Raw genomic sequence first — 27,643 nt, 5'->3', positions numbered from 1 at the left:
AACCTTCCTTACCGTTACTCATCCTACCTGACCTAAAAAGAGACAAGATGAGAGCTTTAAATAGAGAGATGGGAAGGGAAGGGGAGACAGGGAGTTGGAATGGTTTGAATCATAGGCAGCTTGGAGAAGAGAATGATTATATAATAACAAGGCTTATCTTGTACCTTGTGCTTTAAAGTGCTCTGGGAAGGGACGTAGCTCAGTGGCAGAGCAGCTGCTTTGCAAACTAAAGGTGTCTGGTTCAATTCCCAGAATCTCCAGTTTAAAAAAATAAAAACCAGGAAAAGCCTCTGACAGCAGACCCTCCAAGTGTCCCTGTTTTCCAGGGACAATCTCAGATTTTCAGAAGCCATGCCCGTTTCTGATTTGATCCCGGAATGTCCCACTTTTCCTTGTTGTTGTTTGTTGTTTAGTCATGTCCGACTCTTCGTGACCCCATGGACCAGAGCATGCCAGGCACTCCTGTCTTCCACTGCCTCCCGCAGTTTGGTCAGACTCATGTTTGTAGCTTCGAGAACACTGTCCAACCATCTCATCCTCTGTCGTCCCCTTCTCCTTGCGCCCTCCACCTTTCCCAACATCAGGGTCTTTTCCAGGGAGTCTTCTCATGAGGTGGCCAAAGTATTGGAGCCTCAGCTTCAGGATCTGTCCTTCTAGTGAGCACTCAGGGCTGATTTCCTTAAGAATGGAGAGGTTTGATCTTCTTGCAGTCCATGGGACTCTCAAGAGTCTCCTCCAGCACCATAATTCCAAAGCATCAATTCTTCGGCGATCAGCCTTCTTTATGGTCCAGCTCTCACTTTTCCTTAGGACGTCCCTATTTTCATTGGAGAAATGTTGGAGGGTATGGAGTTATGTGACCCCCCTGAGCCAAGGAGATAAGTAACTATACAACCTTCAGAAGACATCTGAAGGCAGCCCTGTATAGGGAAGTTTTTTTAAAAAATGTTTAATGTTTTATTATGTTTTTACATATGTTGGAAGCCGCCCAGAGTGGCTAGGGCAGCTCAGTCAGATGGGCAGGGTGTAAATAATCAAATTGTTGTTGTCATCGTTATGGAATAGACTGCCCTTATTTTCATCAGAGAAATGTTGGAGGGTATGTGACAGACAGAGCAGGCAATAAGAGTGATGGACACATAGATTGGCTGGGTATAAGGCAGTTTGCTTCTTCTCCTCCATCTGGCTCTCTGCACCAGTCCTGTTCTTTGAGTAAGTCATGAGCATTCCCTATCTTGCATTCCCATAACATGTGCAAACCTCATGACCAAGCCAGCCACAATACTCTTTGAATGGGAATGGCTGTTAACTGACTCCTTCTGTCCCTCTCTCCCTGCCACCCCTCCCTGGTAGTGAGACAGCAACATCTGAACTGCCCAAGGATTGCTTGTCTAAGGGCCCTTGACAGAATAATAAAGCATTAGTAGTGGACGTCTTCTGCTTGAGCTTGTTTTGAGATGGTTCCTCCTCGCCTACCACGTTAGTGCTGTCCTGAGGATGGCGTGTTATAGCTCAGCAAAAGCAGGGCAAAAAGATACCAGAATCTCCGTGGTATAAAATGTTCTGGGATTTCAGCAGGAAGTTACAGGATCTGCACTGACTAGGAATAAAGCAGTATGACTACTGCAAAACCTTTGCAGACACAAACGAAACTGAAAGCACATGTGATCACGCTGATACCAACACGAACGCAAATCATCACGAGTGCACAATGAAAAGGACATCTGGAGGAGGCCTAAGAGCTGGAGTGGGTATTCACAAGCATTTGCAATTTGCCAAATGACTTTGCCCTTCATATTCTGAATTCAATAGTTGAATCTGTACTTTGTGAAATTTTAGCTTCAAAATCCCAAGCCGATTCACTCTTCCCAGAATCTCTTCGTTCTCTGATTTGGGAAAGCATTGTAAATATCATAAGGTATCAGCTGGCAAAAACAAAATGGGCCAGTGATTAAATGGTGCCGATGGAAAACATTAAAATGAAATGTCAAGATTTAGAAAGAGTGAGATCAGATATCACTGGATGCGAAACAGAGATTCCAGACTTTTGGCAAAAGTTGTATTCAGAGACTACCTGGAGAAAATTCAACATCAATATTTGCCAAGGAGAATTCTGGGAACAAATTCAAATTCAATTCCAGAGACTGAATCCAATCTAGCTACAAAGTCTCCTTGAAATCAGTGGCATCCGTGGTTTCCACAAGACTTCCCTGTGATTAAAGATGAGCGAATCTGTCAATTTCAGTTTCCAATTTTTCCAGTCCTAAGTGAAGGTCAGGTTAGTAGTAGAGCATGTGCCTTGCATACAGAAGGCCCCATGTTGAATCCTTGGCATTTCCAGCAGGCTTGGGGAAACCCCCGGAGATACACTGGCAGTCAGTGCAGACAACACTAAGCTAGGGTGGGAGGGTGGCTCAAATTAGTCAGGGCATGATGAATGCTGCTTACCTTTAGGCAAGGTACGTGTTTCTTGGTGGGTAATATGACAGGGTACCATGTTCAATATTGCTGAAATGAGTTTATTAAAATTATATGAACACATGAACAAAGAAAGAAGCAATACGTTAGTGTGGCACCTCCGTTGACATCAGGCAGCTGTCTTCACTGTATTCTTTTTGCTGCTTAAAACATTTTGGTTCATGCAAGCCTATCCAGGTACATAGGATGTGGACATGAGTTTTAAATTCTTTTTAGCTACTGTTGGTTCTAATCACCTTTTGAATGTTTTTAAATACCATTTTTAATTGGTTTCTATCAATAATGTTAATAATAATAATAATGATAATAATAATAATAATTTATTATTTATATCCTGCCCATCTGGCTGGATGGCTTCCAACAGAACATTAAAAACACAATAAAACAGAGACTTCCGGAGGTTGCGCCAACGGTAATGGCGGATTCCCTCTAACTCGGAGGGAATTTGCTCCACAAAAATCGGGTCTGACACCGCTTCGGCGCAGCAGGGACCCTTCAAATCACAGGCGGGTGAAGCCTGTGACCCTGGGACTCAGCGGGCACTGTTTGCGCCCCCCCAATCTGCAAAGGAACCCGGCAAAGGGCTCCGGAACAGAGCGGGGAAGTGGCGCTGTGCTGTGAGTCGTCTGCTTCTTTTGTGGAGTGAAGCCGCGTAGCTGTTGCCGGAGAGCGCTGCCTTTTTTCCTGGACAATTCGGACTTTAAAATAAACACCCGTGAGTACTTAGAATTTGAACAAATGGGACAGTAAATGAAGATTTGTGAAAAGGACAGAATTGGATTATAAAAAAAAAGAAAAAAATCTATTGAATTTGGTACGGAGTGGGAAGGGCTAAACAGGAAGTCACCCTTCCGTTCTTTTGTAAATAGAACAAAGCAAAGGCAATTTACACTAGAGCTTAGAAAATCGCTTTTAAAAGAGTGGATTCCAACATTTTAAACTGGGAATATTTTTTTTTGGACTATTTGAAGGAGTAAAAGGAAGTTATTTTCGTCCTGATCCTGGAGCGGGGAAGTCAGGACTGACGTGAATCTATTAAGATAATTGTGTGTGACAGATAGCTAAAAGAAGAAAATTTTTGTGACTTTACTGTTCCCTTTCGCATTTTAAAGGAATATATATGGATAAAGTATTTTAAGTATTTTGGAAATGTAGCAAAAACAAATATAAGTCTTCCCCCTAGGGGGAGCCTTTGAAACTGTAACTAATCTTAAGGACTTGACAGTTGCTACAAAATAACCGTGGGAAAGCGTAACAATGTTTTCAGAAGTCTGGGTGAGCTTGCTCTACAAAACAAATACTCTACTGGAAGAATTACATGATAAGGTGAACCGGATGGCCAATTCGACTAGAAATCTTAGACAGGCAGTGGAATGTTTTGACCAGACTGTGGGAATATATGTGGAGCCTATCCAGGACTTAAACCAGGAGTGCGTTTTGACAGAACAGGGGTTTGTGGCATCAAATCAGGAGAGTGTTTTGACAGAACAGACCCAACAGGAGTTTGATCCTTCGGATTGGAAAAAGGAACTTGGAAAAAACCAGATTTGGGAAGGGAAAGTTCGGTGTGGTCTGGAAATGGGGGGCTGGATCGACCCCCCTATGTCGGGATATCTGGACTTTTTAAATACGGTAACAGGCTGCGATATGTTTGGGATTGTGGGGGCCCACAATTATGGAGGGCCCATGAAGCATGCTTTTAAACACTACATGGAATGCAGCGATGAATACGGAAAAGGGTCTGATCTGATGAGAAGGGCTAAAAACATTATTAAGTTGGAGTTACCACGAGCAAGAGACTACAGCCACAAATATGAAGAAGAGCAGCGGAAGGGTCATGGAAGTGACCTGAGGGCCTCGGACATAAGGTCACCGGGTTAGATTGAGGAATAAGGACTGACAAATCCCGGAACCAGGAGGAAGGGACGTTGGATAAAGATTGGACTTGTTTATATGCTTCTTTTTCTTTTTTTTTAACTAATAGAATGTTTTATAAAGTTGATGAATGATAGAAAAATGTTGGAAGAAATTACCTGGCTTTAGTAAAGATGTATAAAGAATTATGAAAGAACATTATGAACACAAGAAGTTGGTAAAGTTAAGACTTAAATTTTAAACTTTAAGGTTTATTTTAATATAGAAAGATAGGATTAAATTAGTTTAGAATTTTTTTATGTTTTATTCTTTTGAAATATGGAAAGGAAAGGATTTGCTGGGATAATTAATAACTAGAATACAAAGGAAGGGAGGAGGAGGAGGTCTAAGAAAGAAGGTAATGACAGTTAAGGATTTGAAAATAATGAACTTGTTTTTTTTTTTCTTCTGTATTCTCTATTTTCTCATATTTGTACCTTTATTTTTTGTATTTTTATTTTTTACCTTTTGTTTCTGTTTTGTTTTTGTGTAAGTTTTGTATTTTTCAAATTTCAATAAATATCATTAAAAAAAACAACACACAATAAAACATTAAATGTTAAGAACTTCCCTAAAGAGGACTGCCTTCGATGTCTTCTAAAAGTCAGATAGTTGTTTATTTCCTGGACATCTGATGGGAGGGCGTTCCGCAGGGCGGGCGCCACTACTGAGAAGGCCCTCTGCCTGGTTCCCTGTAGCTTCACTTCTCACAGTGAGGGAACTGCCAGAAGGCCCTCGGAGCTGGACCTCAGTATCTGGGCAGAACGATGGGGGTGGAGACGCTTCTTCAGGTATACTGGGCCGAGGCTGTTTAGGGCTTTAATGTTTTAGTTTATATTTTTTAGTAAACCACTTAGATGTTTCCTTACAATCAAGTGGTAGATAAATTTTGTTACATAAAATAAAGAATTCTAAGGGTCAAACTAGACTTTTTTCCCCCATTTCTTTATTACAAGGAGCTCAAGCTGGTGTGTTTGGTTCTTTCCTCCCCTACCCATTTTTATCTTCACAACAACCCTCTGAGGTAGGTAGGAAAGTAGGTAGATTAGGCTGAGAGACAGCTTAAAGCAGGTGATTTGTGGTGGATCTGTGATGGGGGAAAGAAGGAGTTAAAGTTCCCCATGCCCTGTGGTCCAGATGGAAATCCTCCTCTACACATACACACACACAATTTTAAAAAGCACCACAGATACGGTTTGCAATTCTTTGGTAAGGTCCATTTTAGATGGTCACCCCTTTAGGACGAGGAGCTTTCGTACCTGATCTTTGTAAAGTGCCACACTTATGTCAATCTCTCCTCTCCCTTTAAATTAATAAATCAGGGAAGCTGGGGTGTACTGTTGTGAGAACAGATGTTTGGAAAGGAGATAGTTAAATGGATTCTTAAGTAAAGCAGGAGACAGCACTCGGCTGTTGCCAAGCATCTCTGTTGTTTGGGAAATTATAAGCAGTCCACAATTACCAGGAACTACCTGAAAGGGAGATTCTTCTTCCACCTCCACAGGCTGTATAAACACAATACATTTCTAGCACATGATTTCTTCCCCCAAAGAATCCTGGGGATTGTAGTTTGTTAAGGGTGTCGGAAACCATAGCTCTGTGAAGGATAAATTACAGTTCCCATGATTTTTTTTGTGGGAGAAGTAACATGTTTTAAAGTTCCAGCCTTTCTCAACCTGTGGGTCCCCAGATGTTGTTGAACCACAACTCCCATCACCCCTAGCTAGCAAGGCCAGAGCTCAGGATGATGGGAGTTGTAGTCCAACAACACCTGGGGACCCACAGGTTGAGAACCGCTGTACGATAGCATGTATGCAGGCAGACACTCCTTGACTAAGGAGGTTATCATCTCACTGTAGAGAAAGGAATCAAAGGACAGCCTGCAGCTTGAGTTCACGTGTCACTTTAAACCATGGTTTAAATAAAACTTAAATAAACCATGGCTTGGTGCAGACATGGGGAGAACCTATCTAACCCCAGGGCCAGATTCTGACTTGGTGAACCTTCTGGGGGCTGCATTCCAGTGATGGGGTGGAGAGTAGAAGACAGTTTCAGTAGGTAACTTGCTCTGTCTCTGAGCCATCATTTGCTCTTGACTGTGTTCCCTAACCCAGCCTCTGTTTAATTGGTGGAGCTCAGGATTTTCGCAAAAAAACAAAGCAGATCAAGCCTGAAGCTTCCCTGTATCACTGCTAAAATAGAACAGATTTTTGACTTTTGGAGTGCTACAAACATACCGTACATACGTTCGCTGTGCACCCCCAAAAGCCCAGCCCAGTGTTTGAGAGCTCCTTTCTCTTTAAGAGCCTTTTGGCTGCATTCCAGCTGCTTGAAAGAGAGCTAAAGAAACCCACAAAAGAGGAGGGTGGTGGTGGAGGAGAGTGTGTGTGTGTGTGTGTGTAGGACAGTGTATGCCTTTGTCAAGCGATGCAAGGTTTTTCTATTCCGGAAAGAATTTTGTGGGGGTGGATGATGAGCAGATAGTTTTTAAATGGTCTTTTAATAGGTTTTTAATCTAGATTTAAGCCACCTTACCATGAAGTCAGGAGTTAATACTCCAATTGATTTTAAATGGAGCTGGATTGCATTCTGCATTTATTTACTTGTAATCTCTTGAGAAAATTTGTTCCCTCCCCCTCAGTTGAACATAAGAAGATCCCTGCTGAGTCCAAAGGACTCTCTTTTCTAGCATTCTGGCCAATTAGATGCCTATAGGCAGAAGCCCACAAGCAAAACAGGAGTTCTATCTATCATCTATCTATCTATCTATCTATCTATCTATCTATCTATCTATCATCTATCTATCTATCTATCTATCTATCTATCATCTATCTTGTTGTTTACTGGCCTTTTGCCCTTAAGGTCGCAGGGCTGGTTTTTACAACAATTAAAACACAATGTTAAACACAGTTAAAAACAACTTACAGTAAGGTGGGTCCTAAAAATATACATCACAGATGTCAAAACCCAGGAGAAAGAGGTGTGTCTTCAGCATTTCCTGAAAGCTGTATAATGAAGATGCCAGATTGTGGAGTTCCACAGCTTAGGATGCCCTCTCCCAGGCCAAACACCCTTGTACTTGAGCTTCTGATGGTGGAAGAACTACCCAGAGCCACCCCCTCTGCCAATCTTAGCACCCAAGGAGGGAAGGAGGGCAATTTTTCAGGTATTGGGGACCTAGGTTGCCCATAGACTCATAGAATTCTAGAATTGGAAGTGACCACTACTGTTCTCTAGCCCAACTCCCTGCAATGCAAGAACTTTCAATTCCCATGATTCTGAGATTAAGTCTCCTGATTAAGTCTCTGATTCCCATGACTCTGAGATTAAGTCTACCAACTGAGCTTTGGTTAGGGCTTTGGAACACTAATGTGAGCACCTTGAACTGGGCCCAGAAATGCATCGGCTACCAGTGCAGGCTTATGTGAGATCTAAACGAAACCCCAGCCAGTAATCTGGCTACTGTTTTTTGGACCAGCTGAAGTTTCTGAGCTGTCTTCAAGCACGGCCCCATGTACAGCACATTGCAATGTTCCAGTCTGGAATAGCCCTCTCCTGCTCATGAGCCCCAGACTGATATTCAGAGGTATCGTGCGTCTCATCCTAGAGGCAGCTTGTGGTTAATCGTCATCATCTAGATGTATTACCCGCCCTTTACCATAAGGTCCCAGGGCTGGTTGCATCGATATATATATAACACAAAATTAAAATAAATTAAAATGATTCACAATGAAAAGAACAGCATGGGTCCTTAAAAATTTCAGGTGCCAAAAGTCACGGTAGAGCCTTGTAGCCATGGATGTCCTGATCCTCCTGGAATCTGCATAATGCCTTTTAAAAATCATTCAGATTGGTGGAATTTAGGAAGCTGCCTTATATTGAGTCTGACCATTGGTCCATCTAACTCAGTATTGTCTACACTGACCGGCAGCAGCTGTCTGGGATTTCAGGCAGGGATCTCTCTGACCGGGGATTGAACTGGGGAGCCTCTGCATGCAAAGTTGAGTGCTCTACCCACTAAGCCACGGTCCTTCCTCCAAATACCATCATCACATCTTTTTTTATTTATTGCACTTATTAGACACTTTTTTTTTTACAATAAGTGAACTCAAAGTGACTCAAAATATAATAGAAAAATTAAACCAGTATACAACTAAAATAGAAACTTAAAAAACTGCCATACTTAAAAAGCAGTGTAACGAATCCCACCCACTGAAGGAGGGCACAATATCTAAATATCTCAAAGCTTAAGGGCCGAGAGCCTGCCTGTCACCTAAAAGTAGGCAGTGATGGTGCCAGGAGTGCCTCCCTGGAGAGACCATTCCATAAATGGGGAGCCACCACTGAGAAGGCCCGTTCTCATGCTGCCAACTTTCACACCTCTCTTGGAGATGGCGCAAGGAGAAGGACCTCAGATGATGAATGCTGGTTGTGCCTATGCACAACTCACAGACTTAACGTATAGAATAAGAACAAGAAGACCACATGTTTAAAGAAGATTGAAAAACATTTATTGAATATTTGGGAAATAATTGTGTACAGCTGAAAACACTGGCAGCGTTAAGATAAATTCAACAGTGTAAACAAGTTTTGATGGGTGCAATAATGGAATACCGAACGGTATAGTTTTTGTAAAATATGCAGGGATTTATGATATGTTAAAATGAACCATAGAAAGAGAAGGAGGGAAGTCACTGATATCTTAAGGATATAAAATGAGTATTTTAAAGAGAAAACTTAATAAAATTATATACAGATGATGAATGCTGGGTCCAGGCTGGTTCATGTGTAGCCTTAGGGTAGCAAATTCCTTCGTTTTACTATATGAAGAAGTCCTTCCTTTTGTCTGCCCTGACTCTTCCAACATTTGGATTTAAATATTCTAACCTGTGTTCGTAGGGGAGTCGCTCCAGCCCCCCGGTCATCTGGGTTGCCCTTTTCTTCACCTTCTCCAGATCGGCAATATCCTTGAACGAGTTTTCCGGGAGCTCACCTTTCAGGTGATGTTAGCATCAGAGGCTATTGGCCATGACAGCTAAGCCCTGCAGATATAGCACTACTGTTGGCTGGCTTTAAAAGAGGATTATCCAAATTCATGCAGGGAAAGGTTGTCCATGGCTACTTCTACCTCCACCGTGGGAGCAACAGTGCCTCTGAATGCCAAGTTGCTGGGAATCACAACTGGGGAGGCTGCTTTTGGGCTCAGGTCCTGTTTTCAAGCACAGGGGCGTCTGTGGTCCAAAAAGAGAAGAATCAGAAGGCGGGAATGACTGGATGCATCATTTAACAAAGTGTACAAAAGAAGGGGGAGGAGGGAAAGAGAGTACAGTGGTACCTCAGGTTACATACGCTTCAGGTTACACACTCCGCTAACCCAGAAATAGTGCTTCAGGTTAAGAACTTTGCTTCAGGATGAGAACAGAAATTGTGCTCTGGCGGCACGGCAGCAGCGGGAGGCCCCATTAGCTAAAGTGGTGCTTCAGGTTAAGAATAGTTTCAGGTTAAGTACAGACCTCCGGAACGAATTAAGTACTTAACCCGAGGTACCACTGTATATGGAAGAGGCAAGAGAGTTGATGCGGCAACGCTTAAGGATAATATTTTCCATATCAACAGAACCAAGGTCTGCCCACCCCCCTTCCCAATTGCAGCCAAGAAAAATAAACATCAATTCAACACAAACACACACAGGTCAATGACGAAGTAGGATTGTCAAAATGAAGGGGGGTGTTGCTGGCATTGACTAGCCTTTAACAGCTGCTGGAATTCAGATACAGTATAAAGAAAGTCCAGCTGGGTTGGTCCCTAGGTTTTCTCTTTAGCCATGAGGACTCGCAACTTTGGACGACCCTTTCCCAGGCACATTTCCCCAAATCCAGCAGAGGGCAGTTTGCGTCTGTGCTGATATGTCTGAAACCTCCCCCACTCCACCAGTGGCTTAGCGTGGGTTGCCAGCACCCAGGGCAAGGCAAGTAATTTGCGCCCCCTAACCCGTGGATTTTAGCAGGGGGCAGAGAGCTGCGAGTGCGAGCGCGCGCCCCCCCCCCCCAGATGTTGCGCCCGGTGCGGCTGGCCCCCCCTGCACCCTCCACGCTACGCCACTGCACTGCACAAATTCCAGAAGATCCTCTAGGAGAAGTGTCACGACCCATTTCACCCGCACCCCAATTTCCTGCACCCACAATCCACTTCAGTTCCCCAAATGTCAAAGCAGCATGTCCGGTATTTTTAAGAGGCTTTTTTCTTCACCCCCCCCCCCCGCGCGTCCGCCGCATTCACAAGTGAGACGCAAACGTGTAGAAGAAATCCCTTGCGTGGCGTCAGGAACACCCGCCCCCTAGAAGCGGAGAGACAGAAAGACTTAACCAACAACAGCATCCAGTCATATATATATATATATATATATCTCAAAGCAACCAGATTAACCCTGATCCTTAAACCCCGACGCTTCTTCCTTTGAACCTTTTGGCAGCCGCTCAAAGCGGTCGCAGCAGCTCGGGCTTGACCTAGAAAACAAGACAGAAATGGGTGAAAGGAAGAGCGGCGGAACCCGAGGCGCTTTAGGACCCGGCGGAGCCGCGGCGGCTTCGCCAAAGCAGGCAGAGCAAGCAGGCAGGCAGGCTGCACACCCAGAGCGAAGCGCGGAAGCGCCGGGGAGACCCTGCCCGCTCTCCAGGCAGGCGAGGAGAAGATCCACACACAGACATTCATTACAGAGAGGCGCAGAACAAAAGGGAGCAGCCACAGGGCGGGCTCGCGTCCATCCATCCATCCAGGCGGGGAAGGAGCGCGCGGCTGGGCTGGGTGGAAAGCGCTGCTTCTTCCTCGCCACGATGCCTGCCTGCTCCGCCGGCTGCAAGCGGCGCTGGCGACCATGGGGCTGCAGCTGAAGGCAGCGGGCTGTCGCTGCTGCAGCCGCCGCCGCCGTCTCCGCCGGTGCTCGCCGCCCGTGCTGCAGAGCCGCTCCCGTCTCGCCCCAGCAGCAGCAGCAGCAGCAGCCGCCGCCGGTGGCCAGCAGCAGCAGCAAGGGGCTGCGGCGCAGCAGTAAGGCGGCCGCGGCGGGCGGCGAGCCCCCTCGGGCGCCTGCCTTGAGCGCGCCGCTCTCCCTGGGCCCGGCACGATCCGGAGGGAGGAGCGAGCGAGCGAGCGGCAGCCCGCGACACAGCCGCCGCGTCTGCGAGGACATGAGGGCAAGAGCCCGCGCCCAGGCAGGTGGGTCCGGCTCTGGATTCTTGCGGGAAAGAAGCAGGATTGGGGCATCGCGGGAATGTGATGTATTGGGGGGGGTCGGAGCTCTGGACCCTTCCCCCCACGCTTGCAAGCGACTGTGGAGGGGTCTTGGTTGGGGGGGGGGTTGCATGTGGGGCGGGGATCGAGACAGGTGAGATGGAAAGGGGGTTTGTTGTTGGGGGAGAACTGGAATGGGGTGGGTCTCCCTCTTGCACAGATGCAAGGGGAGGGGAGCAGTTTGGGGAGGGGGCGCGTGCGATTGGGGTGGGGGGTTAGGAGCGTGCGCGAGGAGGAAGACGTCTCTCGGTCTACCTCCCCCTCCCCCCTCGGGTTGGGAGAGGTGACTCGGGTGCTGGAGGGGGGAGGGGCGCGGTGGGGAGGGGAGGGGAGGGGAGCGCGCCAGCCAGGCGAGGTTTCGCTTGGGCGCCTTTAACACAAAGCGCCGCCGAGAACAATGAAGCCCCCCCCCCCGACACCCCGTGCGCCGCCCCTCCTCCCATTGCTACTTTCCACCTGCAGCGGCAGGAAAGGCGATGCCAGGATCATCCCCGCTGCAACCCAGGCGGGGATGGCGAGAGCAGGCGGGCAAGGTGCGGGTGTGGGGAGGTGGCGATTCTTCTAGCGCAAGGTCAGCATGTACTTTGTGAACACAACCGCACACTGGCTATTTAAGTGCAAAAGTGTGTGCGTGTGCATGTATGGGGAGAGATTGCATGTCTCCGGGGAAAGCACACACACACCCCTATCTGAATATGGGGCTGGGGCTGTGTTAAGGAGGGGCTCAGCTTATATAGTCTGCGTTGCTTGGAAAACACCCCCTTCCCTCCCGCCTCTACACACTATATTGAGCGTCTGTAGTGCAGGACAACAACGACAACCCAGTTCTCATTTGCGCTCTCTCTCTCTCTCTCACACACACACACACCCCAACTCGGGGATCTGCAGAAGGTAAGCCCCGTAACCAGCATTTCCCCGCGCGCGCGCACCAGCACACTCCCTGCATTCATGCACATGGCTTTGTCTGGCGTGCACCTTCTTCCTCTCTCTCCCCCCACCCCGTAGGGGGGGAGGGAAGAGAGAGAGATGGCAAGGCAATGTGGGTGGTGGGGAGGGAACCGAGGCTTCCTTTTTCTCAATGGGCTCTTGAGAAGGCCTCCCTGCTGTGTTCTGCCCATTCCAATCCCACCTGTTTGGGGTCGTTGCTGAAGCAGACAGGGAGTGGCCAGTGTGTTGTAGGATGGATGTACTGTGTGTGAGAGAGAAAGAGAGACTATGGTTCTGTAGCATCCTTTTCACCAGATCTCTCTCCCTTTCTGAATATGCAGAAGGGCCTGGAAGGAGAGGTGGTACTAACTTAAGACGTAAAATATTCCCCTTGGTTACTCCCTGCCTTTACTGTGGAGTGTTTGTTTGTTCATAGGAAGGTGCCATACACAGAGTCAGACCACTGGTCTACTTGGCTCAGTATGTCCAGAATTGCAGACAAGGGACTCACCTCCCTACCTACCTGGAGGTGCTGAGGACTGAACCTGGGACCATTGCAGGGGAAGAAGATGCTCTATTCTGCTGGGCTGCACTCCCCCCCCCCCCAAACCAGTGCTTTATTGCAATGGCTTTCTAACCCTTTCCTGGGAAATAGCTCTGGAAGGTAGTCTGTCCATCATGCTCAGCCTTCTGTAATACACAGACAGCCATTGTATGTGTCCTGGGTTTTCAGTGGGGAAATGATGAGGGCAGGGAGGCCTGCCCAGAACCCTACATTGACCTCCAGCAACCGGGTGCCCTCCAGATATTTTGAACTACAACTCCCAACATGCACTGGCTGGGGCTTGATGGGAGTTGTAGTCCAAAACCTCTGTAGGGTCCCTGCTTGCTGAAGCTTGCCCTCCATGAACTTGGTGTGCATCCTCAAACATGCTCCAGAATCTTCTGCAACACAACAACATTCCTTCGCAGATGGGTCTGGGAGAAAAGACTGTGGATCTCTCAAGGTAGAAAGTTTTGGGGGGCAAAGCCCAACATGTTGCTTTATTCGAAAGATTCATTTGCCAATGACCGAAAGGGCAGCGGCAGCTCCAGTGCTGCTGGTGATGACCAGGCTGATAAGATGCAATCCTGCCCTGCAGTTTTTCTTCTGGTTCTTGTCTGCATGGACAGGTTTAGCTTGGATCTGGTGGAGGGGTAAGATCTGGGGACCCCCCAGACCCACTGCCCATATTTTCAACCCATTCCTGACGGCTTGGAACACAGCATGGTGTCAGACAGAGCTATCTCTTTCTCAGTTCCTGGCAGTGGAGAGACACTCTTAGCAGTGCTGTTTGTTCGTCTTATGTCCACTAAGACCAGGGCCCTTAGTGTGGTGGCCCCTGCCCTTTGGAATGTGCTCCTGATTGACAGCAGGCAGGCACTAAAGTATTGGCATTTAGGTGCCTGCTTGAAACGCATCTGTTCACCCAGGCTTTCCTCGAGGAGTGATCCAGCTTTGTATGAACTTGTGGTGCATTTTGCATTTCTTTTATTGGTGCCATTTTATTGTTGATCTTCTGCAGTTCACCACCGTGATTCATTTTTAAAAACATTGGCGGTATAGAAATTTTTGCAAATAGATGATAATAATAATACAGTTGAAAAGGGTAGCTCTGTTCCTTTGAGGGAGCAAAACCTAGAGAGTACCTTGTGGTACCTTAAGGACAATATGGCACAAGCTTCCGCAGACTAGAATCCACCATCCAGTTGCCTCTCACAATGTGGACTGCACTGCCCAAAATGTTCTGCTGTAATAAAATCTGCCTCCATCACGGGATGAGGGTCATAACCAAACCCATTCAGGTCCTCAGTAACCATATCAAATTGGTTTTACCTGAAGCGTAAATTTGATAGGTTCTGAGGACACAATTGGGGCCCGTCCCTAGTACAGTGGTACCTCAGGTTAAGTACTTAATTCGTTCCGGGGGTCCGTACTTAACCTGAAACTGTTCTTAACCTGAAGCACCACTTTAGCTAATGGGGCCTCCTGCTGCCGCCGTGCCGCCGGAGCCCAATTTCTGTTCTCATCCTGAAGCAAAGTTCTTAACCTGAAGCACTATTTCTGGCTTAGTGGAGTGTGTAACCTGAAGTGTATATAACTTGAAGCGTATGTAACCCGAGGTACCACTGTACTGAGGTCTGCAGTTCCTTCTCTACTTCAGTTCCATGATGCATTATTATTGTTAATTCTTCCTTTGGTTATTTGAACTCAGCTGGAAGGTAGGTAGGCAGTTGTGTAGAGTTTTTCTTTCCAGATATGTTCAATGTCTGATGATGTTTGGCGAATCCAAAAAAAATATGAAGGGGACTGTGCCTACCTCCCAGAGTTCTTTGCTCTCCTGCCTCTGTCATGTGACAGGGGTTGCAAGGTGCTGCAAGATTTTGTGTGTTGTTTTAACACAGTAGCAAAGCTCCAGGGCTCTTCTTCCCATTTCTTGGAGCTGCCAGTATCTTGGATTTGACTTCTCTTCCACTGTTTTCTTTGTGTCGACTGCTGTCGACTTTTTGGCTGTCGACTGCTTTCCGGTTCCAAAGAGAGAGGTGAATTCCCGGAAATGATGGGATCCATATATATTATGTTGTATGTATGTTGTATCATTTGGTTGCTTCCAGACAACCTTTTTGGTTGAGCATTCCTCCTGATTGGTTTGCATAAAGTTTCTGGGGTGATGTCAGCTATTTGTCTTTATTTTGATTTGTTTGCAGGGAGGTTACACAGTGTTGCATCAAGCAAGTGTTATCCCACAATTTCCAGCTTATGTCCCTACCACTTTCCTTATTACAAAAAGACCGGTTGCGTGCACGAGGGATGGGGAAGGGCAGTTTGTCTTGCAAGAGCACCAAATAGGTTTGAGTTCCACATTTCCCGGAATGTGATTACATGTCACCCCAAAATAGCAATTGTCAGAAGCACCATTTATCTATTTTTCCTCTGTGATCAGTGTTGTTGTTGTTGTTGTTGTCGTCAGAGGGTTGGGCTAGCAAGAGGGAGACCAGAGTTCAAATCCCCACCCAGCCATGAAACTCACCAGGTGACAATAGGTCAGTCACTGCCTCTCAGCTTAATTTACCTCACAGGATTGTTGTAAAGGGTGGAGGAACAACCATGTACACCACCTTGAGCTCTTTGGTGGAATACAAATGCAATCAGTAAAATAAATATATATAAATAGCATAACGTCTTGGCCTATTGCAAGTTCCATCATTGATTATATTGATGTTGGTTAAGAGAAGTGGGTTTTTATAGCCTCGCTGTTTACTAAAAGAAGCTCTCTTTCTTAGACTTTGTCTATCCAGCCATGTGTTGTCTATGCAGGCTGGCAGCCTCTCCAAATTCTCAGACTGAGCTCTATCCCATCACCAGTTGTCTAGCTTTGCAACTGGAGATAGTGGGGATTGAGCCTGGCACCTTCTGCTTCACCCCTTCCTACTTTGATGCTGGCAAAGTTATGGACCTAAGAAGACCCTGGTGGCTGGATCTGGCCCAAGGCCCACCTTGTCCACCATCATCTTCTCAACAGTGGTCAACCAGAAGCTTAAATGGGAAGCCGACCAGCAGAACCTGGTTGCAACAGCACTCTCCTCTCTTGTGATTTGCAGCAACTGGGATGCTGCCTCTAATCGTGGAAAGCGAACATCGTTTTCATGGCTAGTAGCCATTATCCTGGATAAATTTTATCTGATCCTCTTTTAAAGCCATCCAAGTTGGTAGTCATCACTAGTCTACATCTAGTGGGAGCAAAGGCATGCTTTTAATTGTGCATTGCGTGGTGAAGTCCATCTTTTTGTCTGTGCTAAATCTTCAGCTTCTTTGGATAACCCCGGTGGGTTCCAGTATTATGAGAGAGGAAGGAAACCTTCCCTCTGTCCACACCCATTTTATACACCCATTTTATACATTATATACAGGTTGGCATAGTGCCGGCTTGTGCCAGTTTTCTTTGGCTCCTCTGCAAGTCGTGGAGACATTGTGCTGCACCCGTTTGTAGACTGAGGTTAGGTGACCGCAAAGAACATAACGAGAGCCAAGGGTTATAGGCCACTGCACTATTCAAACTCAAGGCGCACTCTGGGATGTCCTGCAGTCTTTCCAGGAGCACCCATTTCACAACAATGACCTGCTTGCGTGGCTTTTTTAAAAGGGGCGGGGGGGGGAGGAATCTTCAACTGGTATCAATTAAATTCAGCACAACAAGAGATCCCTCTTATTTTGCATACGTTATTCTGCAATTTCTCAATAGCATAAAGAGCAGTTGTTGACATCCATCACAAATGGCTTCATCCCTTATCATAATACTCTACAGCAAAGTTGTTGGGGAACTTAGGTAGGATGAGATTTTTCACCCTGGGTTAGCGGGCAGGGGAGGTGTCTGGGGTTTGGCAACCCATTTGGGGTATTTAGTTGCAATTGCCAGATACCCAACATGGCTTTGAAGTTAGGCCCAACACCAGCAGTTACCCAGGGTGGGCATTAGGGTCACCCTGCCGTTTGCCACCCCACTGCCCACCCACCCTCCTGATTCTTTTTAGCAGTGCTGCTGCTTTTGAATTGGAGTTTTATTGTTTTCATAGTTCTGTAGTCAAGGGGGATCTCTACCCCCACCCGGGGGGTGATTTCAGCACGGTACCAGAACCCCCAAAGGCTGGCACCAGCCCCATCTGAAGTGAAAGAGGATATAGGGCAACACAGAGGCCTCAGGCCCCAAAGATTTCACTGAACAGGTGCCCAGATCTAGGTGCCTCAGAGTCTACCTTGCTGCTCTGCCTGACCCAGCTCCTTCATGGCACGGGGGCAGAGCCGTAGCTAGGTGATCTTGCGCCCCTGGCAGAACCATCCAGATTGTGCCCCCTAAAAAAAGGTAAAGGGACCCCTGAACATTAGGTTCAGTTGTGGCCGACTCTGGGGTTGGAGCGCTCATCTCGCTTTATTGGCCGAGGGAGCCAGCGTACAGCTTCTGGGTCATGTGGCCAGCATGACTAAGTCGTTTCTGGTGAACCAGAGCAGCGCATGGAAATGCTGTTTACCTTCCCTCTGGAGCGGTACCTATTTATCTACTTGCACTTTGACGTGCTTTTGAACTGCTAGGTTGGCAGGAGCAGGGACCGAGCAACGGGAGCTCGCCCCGTCGTGGGGATTTGAACCTCCGACCTTCTGATCAGCAAGTCCTAGGCTCTGTGGTTTAACCCACTGCGCCACCCGTGTCCCATTGTGCCCCCTAGCCACAGACAAATTAGCTCTTCTTTTCGCCTCTCCTCCAACCCCCTCTCCCTCCACCCATTCAATTTACCCTCTATTTAAAACCTTTTCTTATGAGGCAATAATCAATACAGTATTTTTAACTATAGACTTATTTTAAGTGGATTTTGCGCCCCCTCCCCATCTGTGCCCCTGGCGGGGGCCCACCTCACCACCCCCTACTACAGCCATGGAGGGATGAGCCAGGATCAGACATATCTAGTGGCAACTTCACATGCTGGGGCCCAGAAGTCTTCCAACTAGAAGTGTCATCCATAATTAATCCACAAGGCCCAATTTAATTTTTACATGCCCAGAAGACACCTGGGTAAATTAATTTGCTTTGCCAGGATTAATGATGGGTGGAACCATTGGTACTTCAGATATATAGCATCCATAAAGAAGCTTCACTTATCGTATCTTGGTAACCTTTACAATGCTCTTTCAAGGTAGTCTACCACAACCTCCAATTTACATGTTATATTTGTTTAATTTATTGTCCGCCTTTCATTCAAGGCAGAACTCAAGGTCCTGGTTCGATGGTGGTCTCCCATGGACTCAGACCTGGGTAACTTCAGCAGAATTATTACCTCTTGTGCTGATAGACCAGAGATAGTCCAGATATTGCTGGACTCCAAATCCCATCAACCCTAGCCAGCATTGCTAATGGTCAAGGGATGATGGGTGTTCATAGCTGAGTTGAAATTTGATCCAGGGGGTTCCAGGTTCTTAGATAATGCTCTTACCCACTTGGCTAAACCAGCCATGTCAGTCAGGGGTGGGGGACCTTTATCAGCCAGAGGGCCACATTCCCTTCTGGGCAAACTTCCAGGGGCCACATGCCAGGGGAGGGCAGGACCAGAGGCAAAAGTGGGTGGAGCAACGAATGTGAATTTTAGCTGTATATAGTAGGCTGGTGTTTAAACCCACCCCTATCCTCTATCCAAGCAAACTAGAGGCATGTTAATACACCCTTCAGCCAGGAAAAATCTCCCAAGGAGGCTGTGAAGCAGGGCCAGTGAAGGGTGTAGCCTGGGGAGAATCCCAAGGGCCAGATAGAGAGACTGGGGGCCGCATTTGACTTGCAGACCTGAGGTTCCCCCACCCTGGCACCATTGGTGTATGAATGTCTGCAGAAGTAGTGACCACTCTTCTGTACCTAGCCCAGTTTCATTAAACACACACACAACCACTCACAATGCAAAATGTGTGACTGTTGTTGATGTGGTTTGTAAACCAGGAAGCAGCTATTTTTAACTCAAATTCTATTCCCTAGAAATGTGACTATTTAATTTGAAAGATCTGGTTGGAAGCCTGGCTTCCGGTTATCAGCTGGTCTCTTAAAGATAGGCATTAGCTGTTGCCAATCACTCTTGGGTGTGTTTGGTCACAGGAAATTAGAGCATCCATGCTTTCTGCCAGAGAAACAGCATCTTCCACACTAAAATAAATAAATAAAAGGTACCGTTTTCAAAGAGTGTGAAAACTTGGAGAATTTAATACATGTGTGATCTGCGTTGGGATGATGCTATTGTAGAGAAACGAGGAATTCAAAAAGCAATTTGCCGCACAATTTTATGCACGCCTACTAGAAGCCATTGAGTTCAAGGGGATTTATCCCCCGATAAGTGTGTATTGTTATTATTAGTTTAGTCTTTATTAAACATAGTTGCTTTATTAACAAAGCCACTCAAAGCGACTTACAATATTGTATTGGCTTTTCAAAACCTTTATTGTGTTTGTAAAGCACACTAAGTGGATTGAATGTAAAAAGAGGTCTTACATTTTGGATCAGAACATAGATCCGTCTTGGCCAAGCCTGGGGAACCTGTGACCTTGTAGGTGTTACTGGACTCCAAATTGCAGGAGTACCAGCCTGCATGGCCTATTCTCAAGGATGATGGGAGTTCAGCTGTAGGCTGAAGCCAAGCAAAGGAGTTAGAATAAAAAAAGGTCCCATTCTGGACAGGAAGTCTTTATATAGCCCTTCTTGTCGGTGAGATAGCCAGCCTGGGGAGGCAGAGTCACTTCAGTGCCTTGGATACCCATTTCCTTGAAGATGCCCCAACCCCAAAGTGTCTCACTTTGTGGGCAGCCTTGCACACAGCTGGGAGCCCTTTGCTCTAGTCCAGGCAGCTCCTGGTACCCTTTCAGGACTGTTAGAATGTATGATGTATGATGTCTGACACATCATAAAACAAGTTCTCTAGGTGTTGTGCAAAATCAGGTTCTAAGAAGGATGCAATAAATCTTAAAACGATAAATCTTAAAACAAAACCCAACCCAGCATAAAATCCAGAAGCACAAAAGAGCAGCGCACTAAGTTGCAACACAGATCACAGAACCGGGCAAATACAGCCCAAAGTTGCATTTTCTCGAAGGGAAACCGATGCAAATTCTAGGAGTCCTTTGTCTCCTTTCCCTCAATGTCAGCTGTTGTGCAAGAGTTCTGAGCAAGGGTGGTCATGCACACACCTATAAGGTACAGTAGTATCATTTCGTGGGCAAAAGCAGCAGCTGTGCTTTGGCTTTGCAGTCTCCATTAGAAAAGTTAAGTGCCCTCCAGGGCTCTTGGGACTTCAGGGCTCTGATTTCTGCCATTACCTGTCATTGCTTCTTTCAGCTCAGTTCTGACCAAAGTGAACTCAGCTATGGAGTCATGGTGAAGATGGGGATATACATTTGTTTCAATCTGGAACCTAGCCTGTACCAAGAGCTCAGGGTGATATGAGAAGGAAAGAGCAAAATTCACTGCAGAAGCTGAGCCTGCATTCGGATGGGGGGGGGGTTGCCTTAGTTTTGCTGGTTATAATGCTTCTGCTTCTGCCCCATTTCACACTGCAGCGGCCTTTTGACCGATATAGTGGCATGTTGTGCCAAACTTCATTCACACCAGTGGGCATGGTGTGACACAACAATGAATGTCATTGGACAACACTGATGCTTTCTGCACCAATACCAACACACACTTTCTGCACATGCCTTCCTTCTTCTGTTCCCCCATGAAAACAGCAGGAAAGAACTGTACGCTGATATATTGCCCCAAATTTTGTCAGTTTGTTCCCATGATTTTCCTGGTCGGGGGGATATAAGGGGATTTATTGTGGAATCAAATAACATGGAAATGAGCATTAACATGAACTATATTCCATTAGCTTTCCAGAAGTGGCTTTTGTTTTGTAAAATCTCGAATATAGTGGTACCTCAGGTTACATACACTTCAGGTTACAGACTCCGCTAATCCAGAAATAGTGCTTCAGGTTAAGAACTTTGCTTCAGGATGAGAACAGAAATCATACTCTGGCAGCGCTGCGGCAGCGGGAGGCCCCATTAGTTAAAGTGGTGCTTCAGGTTAAGAACAGTTTCAGGTTAAGAACGGACCTCCGGAACGAATTAAGTACTTAACCCGAGGTACCACTGTATAATGTGGAAATCAACAGTTAGAGAAACGTTGCGGTATGAACTGCTGTGTGAATGCAGCCTGAACTGAATACAGAATCCCTGTTGGTGGAGCAGACTTGACCTTGGGTACAATCACACTGAGGCTCTGGGTTTAGGAAAATAAGGAAGCTAATATTAATGATTGGAAATACATATTTAATAGGAAAGATCTGTAAATCTGTATGGCTAAGGGGGAGATGCAATAAGCCATGCTTGCTCTTGCATCTCAAGAGACGAGCGCTCCAAGTATGTCTGTGATTTCGTGAGGGAGGCATAGAGAAAGAGGAGGAAGGCGAGTAGGAAGTGAGGTCAGCAACCCTAGCAGTACAGTGGTACCTCGGGTTAAGAACTTAATTCGTTCTGGAGGTCTGTTCTTAACCTGAAACTGTTCTTAACCTGAGGAACCACTTTAGCTAATGGGGCCTCCCACTGCCCCCGCGCGATTTCTGTTCTCATCCTGAAGCAAAGTTCTTAACCTGAGGTACTATTTCTGGGTTAGCAGAGTCTGTAACCTGAAGTGTATGTAACCTGAAGCATCTGTAACCCGAGGTACCACTGTATCAATCTAACACTGAAGGAAGATCAGCAGGTCAACATGAGAAGGACCGTCTAGGAAGCTTGGAGGTTCCTCTCTCTACCCTTCCTCATGTAGATTCATCAGCCCACCTTGCAAGCTGAGTTGCACCCTGATACTTCCAACACAGAACAACTTTAACAATTAGGTCTGTAATGTTGCATTAGTTGGGTGAACATGGGCGGGTCCAGCCCAAGTTTGGTTTGGAGATATAGAACCATCAGAAAGGAAAGCAGGAGGGGCTTTGAAGATGTCTATCAATGTTCTGGGCTGACGAAACGTAGGTCAGTCATTCACCAACTTGGATAACTTTAAAAGAGAATCAGACAAATTCTTGGAGGATAAGGCTGTGATTGGCTACTAGCTGGAATGGCTATGTTCTACCTTCATGGCTGGAAGCAGCAGTGATTCTGGATTCCAGTTGCTGGAAGCCACAGAGAGGCTAGATGGCTCCTGTGCTTGGGTCCTGTTTGAAGGTTTCCTGCAGACATCTGGGTGACCCTTGTGAGAACAGGGTGCCAAACTAGATGGATCATTGGCTTGATCCAGCAGCCGCCTCTTAGGTTCTTAGGTATGTTTTAAATCATATTCAGAGAGGCTGTGTTGATGTATGGAAGTGAATCATGCCCCTCACCTCATATACTTCAGTAATACCTTTGGTTTTATCGCACTGCCAGAAACTCATTTTTAATTAGACTGGTATTTTGTGTTTTCTTCCATTTCGTTTGTATTTTTGTATCCTTGTTAAATGTGAATAAGAATTAATTGAAAAAACAAGATTCCCATCGGCAGTTAGCAGCATCTGAGTGGGACAGGAGAAAGCGCAGGCACATTGATCATCGGGTTGCAGACTTTCCTAATCATCATCATCATGTATTTATTTATACCCTGCCTTTTTTCCTGATGGGACTTAATATAGCAAGGTCAATTGCATTTCTGTTTAAATTATGGTCCTTCTTTCTAAATTTCATGCAGATCTCTGCCTGCTTTCACCCACTTTTTTTTTTTTACAGTTAGTAAGCAACCATTCCATTAATTAGTGAATCAGTCCCCCAATGCTTTGAATCAGCTTTTGCCAACCTGGCGCATTCCAGATGTTTTGAACTACAACTCCCAGGGGAGCTTTTTACTTGAAGCTCTTCTGCTCTGGTGTGTTATCCTGTAAAGGGGGATGAGGCAGAAAATACCCAAGCTGTTTTTCTCCCCCCCCCCCCAAAGTGATGTGAGTGGAAGCTTATTAAATTATTACCTTTTGTAAGCTTCATTTTCTTATCTCAACAAGGACATCTCTATCAAAGTTTGGTAGTTTGCAGATTCACTGAATTATAGCCCAGCCCTATGCATGTTTAGGGATGCGGGTGGCACTGTGGGTTAAACCACTGAGCCTTGGGCTTGCCGATCGGAAGGTCGGTGGTTCAAATCCCCGCGGTGGGGTGAGCTCCCATTGCTTGGTCCCTGCTCCTGCCAACTTAGCAGTTCGAAAGCACATCAAAGTGCAAGTAGATAAATAGGTACCACTCCGACGGGAAGGTAAATGGTGTCTCCGTGCGCTGCTCTGGTTCGCTAGAAGTGGCTTAGTCATGCTGGCCACATGACCTGGAAACTGTACACCAGCTCCCTCGGCCAATAAAGCGAGATGAGTGCTGCAACTCCAGAGTCATCCGTGACTGGACCTAATGGTCAGGGTTCCCTTTACCTTTTATGCATGTTTACTCCAAGATAAATGCCACTCAGCAGCATTCAACTAAGTTTTACTCAAAGTAAACCCGTTGAAATTAATGGCCCTTAAAGGCCATGTTCATTAGAATTTAGTATCGAACCATTTAGTATAATCAGTAAACTGGCCAGCTCAGCCCTTGCTAGATTGCTTATGAACAAGTTAAAAAGCACAGGTCCCAACACCCACAAGGACGAAGGGAATGGAGCAACTCTCCAATGAAGAAAGGCTGCAGCGATTGCGACTTTTTTAAGCATAGAGAAACTTTAAATAAGAGGTGACATGATAGAAGTTTATAAAATTATGCGTGGCATTGAGAAAGTGGATGAAGAAAAGCTTTTCTCCCTCTCTCATGACACTGGAACTTGTCATCATGCAGTGGTCGTGAATGTTGGAAGATTCAGGACAGAGATAAAAGAAAGTATTTCTTGATGCAGCGCATAGTTCAGCTATGCAACTCACTCCCAGAGGAGGCAGTGATGCCCACCAACTTGAGATGGCTTTAGAAGAGGATGGACAAATTCATGGAGGATAAGGCTATCCATGGTAACTAGCCATGATGACTATGTTCTCCTGCCTCCATAATTGGAGGCAGTAATGCTTCCAATTACCGGTACCAGCTGCTGGAAGCCGCAGGAAGGGAGAATGCTCTTGTGCTTGGTCCTCCTTGCCAGTTTCCCACGGGAATCTGGTTGGCCACTCTGGGAATAGGGCGTTGGACTAGATGGGCCATTGGCCTGATCCAGCAGTTTATGGTGACCAAGCGAATCCGGTTCAGATTTGGCTATGGCTGGCGTATTAGACAAAGCTGGGAAAAGGTCCTCCTAGCCACTGAGAACACTTAGAGCAGGCATGTCCAAAGTCCATTTGGGGGGCCTAATCCGGCCTGCCAGTCGGTTTAATCCTGCCCCTGCGGCAGTTTATGTACTGGGGTAAAATCCTTAAAAAAAACCTTAACAACTTCAATCCTAAAAGAAGCTCAACAACTCCAACCCTACAAAAAGCTCAACTTTGGGGTAAAATCATAAAAAAACCTCAATAACTTCAGTCCTATAAAAAGGTCAATAACTTTGGTTGGCCCTTTGGTCGGCCCCCATGGCCCTTCACTTCATCAAATCTGGCCCTCTTTGAAAAAAGTTTGGATTTAAGAGGTCTAATCCCAAAGATAGACCCAGCAGTATCTCAAAGTGTGGTGTACTTTCCGCAGTTTCACCCAGTGCAGGCAACTGACCTACCCTCTGGACACAGGAATCATCTTCCCACAGAGACTTGTTCTTCCCGGGGTTCAAGCTCAGCTTGCAATATAATAGAAACCTATATGAAAACAGAACGATTGCATATATAAAAACAGTTTGAAACAACAGCAGCACATACAGGAAATCAATTCAAATCCAATACAGTTCCCAGCTGGGATAAAGATCTCCATTTAGGCTTGTTGAAAGAGGACCGTCTTTAGCAGCCTGCACTGGAAAAACAACAGAGAGATGCATAGGATCACGCAGACTGTAAATGTGTGGCACAGATGGGCCCGTGTACATTCTAATCTTCTCTGTCTTTATTCAGGAGTAATAATCCCCGCTGCATCAAAAGAAGTTTACTCCCGGTGTGTGTTTTAGGACTGAAGCTGCTGAGAGACTGAGGAGGCAGAGTTTAAAGGCTCATTTGCACGCTCATTTTCAGAATTGCCCAAATGCTGCGCTTCTGTAGACATAATGCACTTTCCAGACCTTTATTGCTCGGATAACACCCCCCCCCCAGCACTGCGCAATCCAGTCCTATTTTCTTCCTGTCGCAGTTTCATGACTGACTTAATTGGGTTTCCCTCAGTCTGTCAGTGCTAAACAATATACCTGCAAAACAGCAAGTACAAATGGGTTTGTGTGCATGAGAACTGGGAAAAGTCTACATTTGACGGAGGTGGGATCAACTTCCAGCCCCCTGGCAGCCCTTCAGTTTTGATAGGAGAGATGGGAACTGCTGAAGCTGACAGAGTTTGTTGGTTAATTTCTCTTGATTGGAGTCAGCAGAGGTGGCTTCAGGTTTGAGGGTGCCCTTGGCAGAACCGCTCCCTCCTTCATCCATGGGCCTACCTAGTGGTGTCAGGCAACACTGAACAATTGAGCCCAGCCACCATTTTAGTTTCCTATGTTGCCCTAGAGCAGTGTTTCTCAACCTTGGGTCCCCAGATGTTTTTGGCCTACAACTCCCATCATCCCTAGCTAGCAAGGCCAGAGTTCAGGGATGATGGGAGTTGTAGTCCAACAACATCTGGGGACCCAAGGTTGAGAAACACTGCCCTAGAGGATTGTGGGAAATTTTTTTAAGAGTGATTAGGCCCAGCTGCGCAACACGGCTGAATTGTGGGCCAGCGATTTTTGTTTTTAAAAAGTTGGTCATTTTAGCAATACTTCTCCCCAAGGTTTGGAAGCAGAGGGAGGGGGCGCTTGGAAACTTAGGTATCAGGTATGTGCCAGTGGTTAGGGAATCTGGGTCCCTGGATCACATCACTGTCTGCAGGTGAAAAAGATCCACCAGCTGTTCTGTTCTGCTTTAATGCAATCTATTGCAGAACATATCCAAATTACACATATATCTATCCAGGGGGAGATACAACACTATCTTGGGGAAAGTGGGCAGGAGGCACAGATTGAAGGTCTCTTTCAGAAGCAAAATAAAGCATGGAGTGGGGTGGGGGGAGGAGAGGCATTTCCAATTTAGGGCCTGGATGACCCATGATTTTAATGAAGTGGTTTTAATTTCTGTAGGTCAAGCTTTTTCCAGCCAAAGTTGACAAGCATCTAGAAAAAAAACACCAACCCATCAAACCCTGGAAATTGGCAATTTTTGAGCTGGACCAGTTGTGTGTAAATCCCGGGCATTTGGGTCCCTGGTTTCTGGTCTGTTTTCAAGCACATTTCAATTGCTCATTTTTTTGTGCACTTTGTAGTACCTTGGTACCCAGGGCCAGTGTGCCAGATTCAGAGGAGCCCTTAGCACCAACCCTGGTCACTAAATCTCCCTGCATGTTAGGGACTGGCTGGATGAGGAAGAGTGGTGGGGGCCACCCGCCCAAGAACCCCCCAGGAAGGGCACAGAAGACAACGACTTAGATCCCAGATCCTGATGGTGGGACACTGAAGAGCAGTCTGCCAAAGGGAGAAACTGGGAGGTGCTAGAAGCAGGGGCTTTGAGCGATCAAGAGGGGTCAGGGCCTTCCAGGACAAGGTTAGAGGCTGAGAGAGAGTCTCAGTGTGAGCGCAGACTCAGACAGAGGTTACCCCTGCTACATAGCAGCAGGACAGTCCCATCTGCTTGGGAAGGAACCAGAAAGAGAGGCTAGAGAGGGAAGGATGGGGGCTAGTGTTTAGTTTCAGCAGCGTCTCGGCTGGAATAAGACAAATCAGAGGACTACTGTGTTGCTATGTTCTGTTAAGAAAAAGCTAATTGCGTGTGTGTGCCTGCCCTGTGGATGACCTGGCTCTCTCGGCAGCTCCTTGACACTGAAAATGTCTCAGAATGAATGCACTTTAAATAGCCCACCTCCGTCTGATCTCACTGCAAACAGATCAGAACAATGCTCCACAGACAGGACCCCTGGTGAGAGGGGATATTGGTGGGAGTAAAGCTTGGAGGTTGGCTTTTGCGGGGACATGGCTCCCAGCCCTCACCTCCACTATACCTGCTGCCAATGTTCTTTTTGAATTTAATCTCTTTTAGGGATGTAAAAACACATCATTTTCAGCAACAGTCTGTATTCATCACATGTAGCACTGCTTCCGTTCCACTGCAGCTCGTCTTCTGCCAAAAAAAACCACAATTTGTCTCGCTGCTTGCTATGGTGAAATTACATAACTTACATAATTTATTGAATTAATCACGTAATTACGTTATTCCCTCCAATTCATTCCATTGCAAAGCAAACACAATACAAATGGGAGGGGGTTGGGCACTCTCAATGGCATATTGCTTGTCGACTGAAAGCAACAGCAAATACTGACCATATCCACTGGATTGATTTTCGTTCTGG

General features: G+C 46.3%; 1 protein-coding gene across 2 annotated transcripts in view; it reads left to right on the top strand.

Annotated features, from left to right (window-relative positions):
- Positions 1-27,643, top strand: part of SBK1 (SH3 domain binding kinase 1) — a 77,898-nt gene that overhangs the window by 22,857 nt on the left and 27,398 nt on the right. The window contains exon 1 of one of the 2 annotated variants that reach the window (XM_080982028.1): positions 11,451-11,604. The exons of the other annotated variant lie outside the window; for it this stretch is intronic. The gene's annotated coding sequence lies outside the window, so the exon portion shown is untranslated. Of the gene's footprint in view, positions 1-11,450; positions 11,605-27,643 lie in introns of those variants that run through there. 2 annotated transcript variants of the gene reach the window in all.

The sequence above is a fragment of the Podarcis pityusensis genome (genome assembly GCF_964106645.2).
Source record: "Podarcis pityusensis genome assembly, chromosome: 14".
In the NCBI taxonomy this organism is placed as follows: Eukaryota; Metazoa; Chordata; class Lepidosauria; order Squamata; family Lacertidae; genus Podarcis; species Podarcis pityusensis.
Note: the sequence above shows the minus strand (reverse complement) of the source record. Positions and strands in the feature narration are given on the sequence as shown.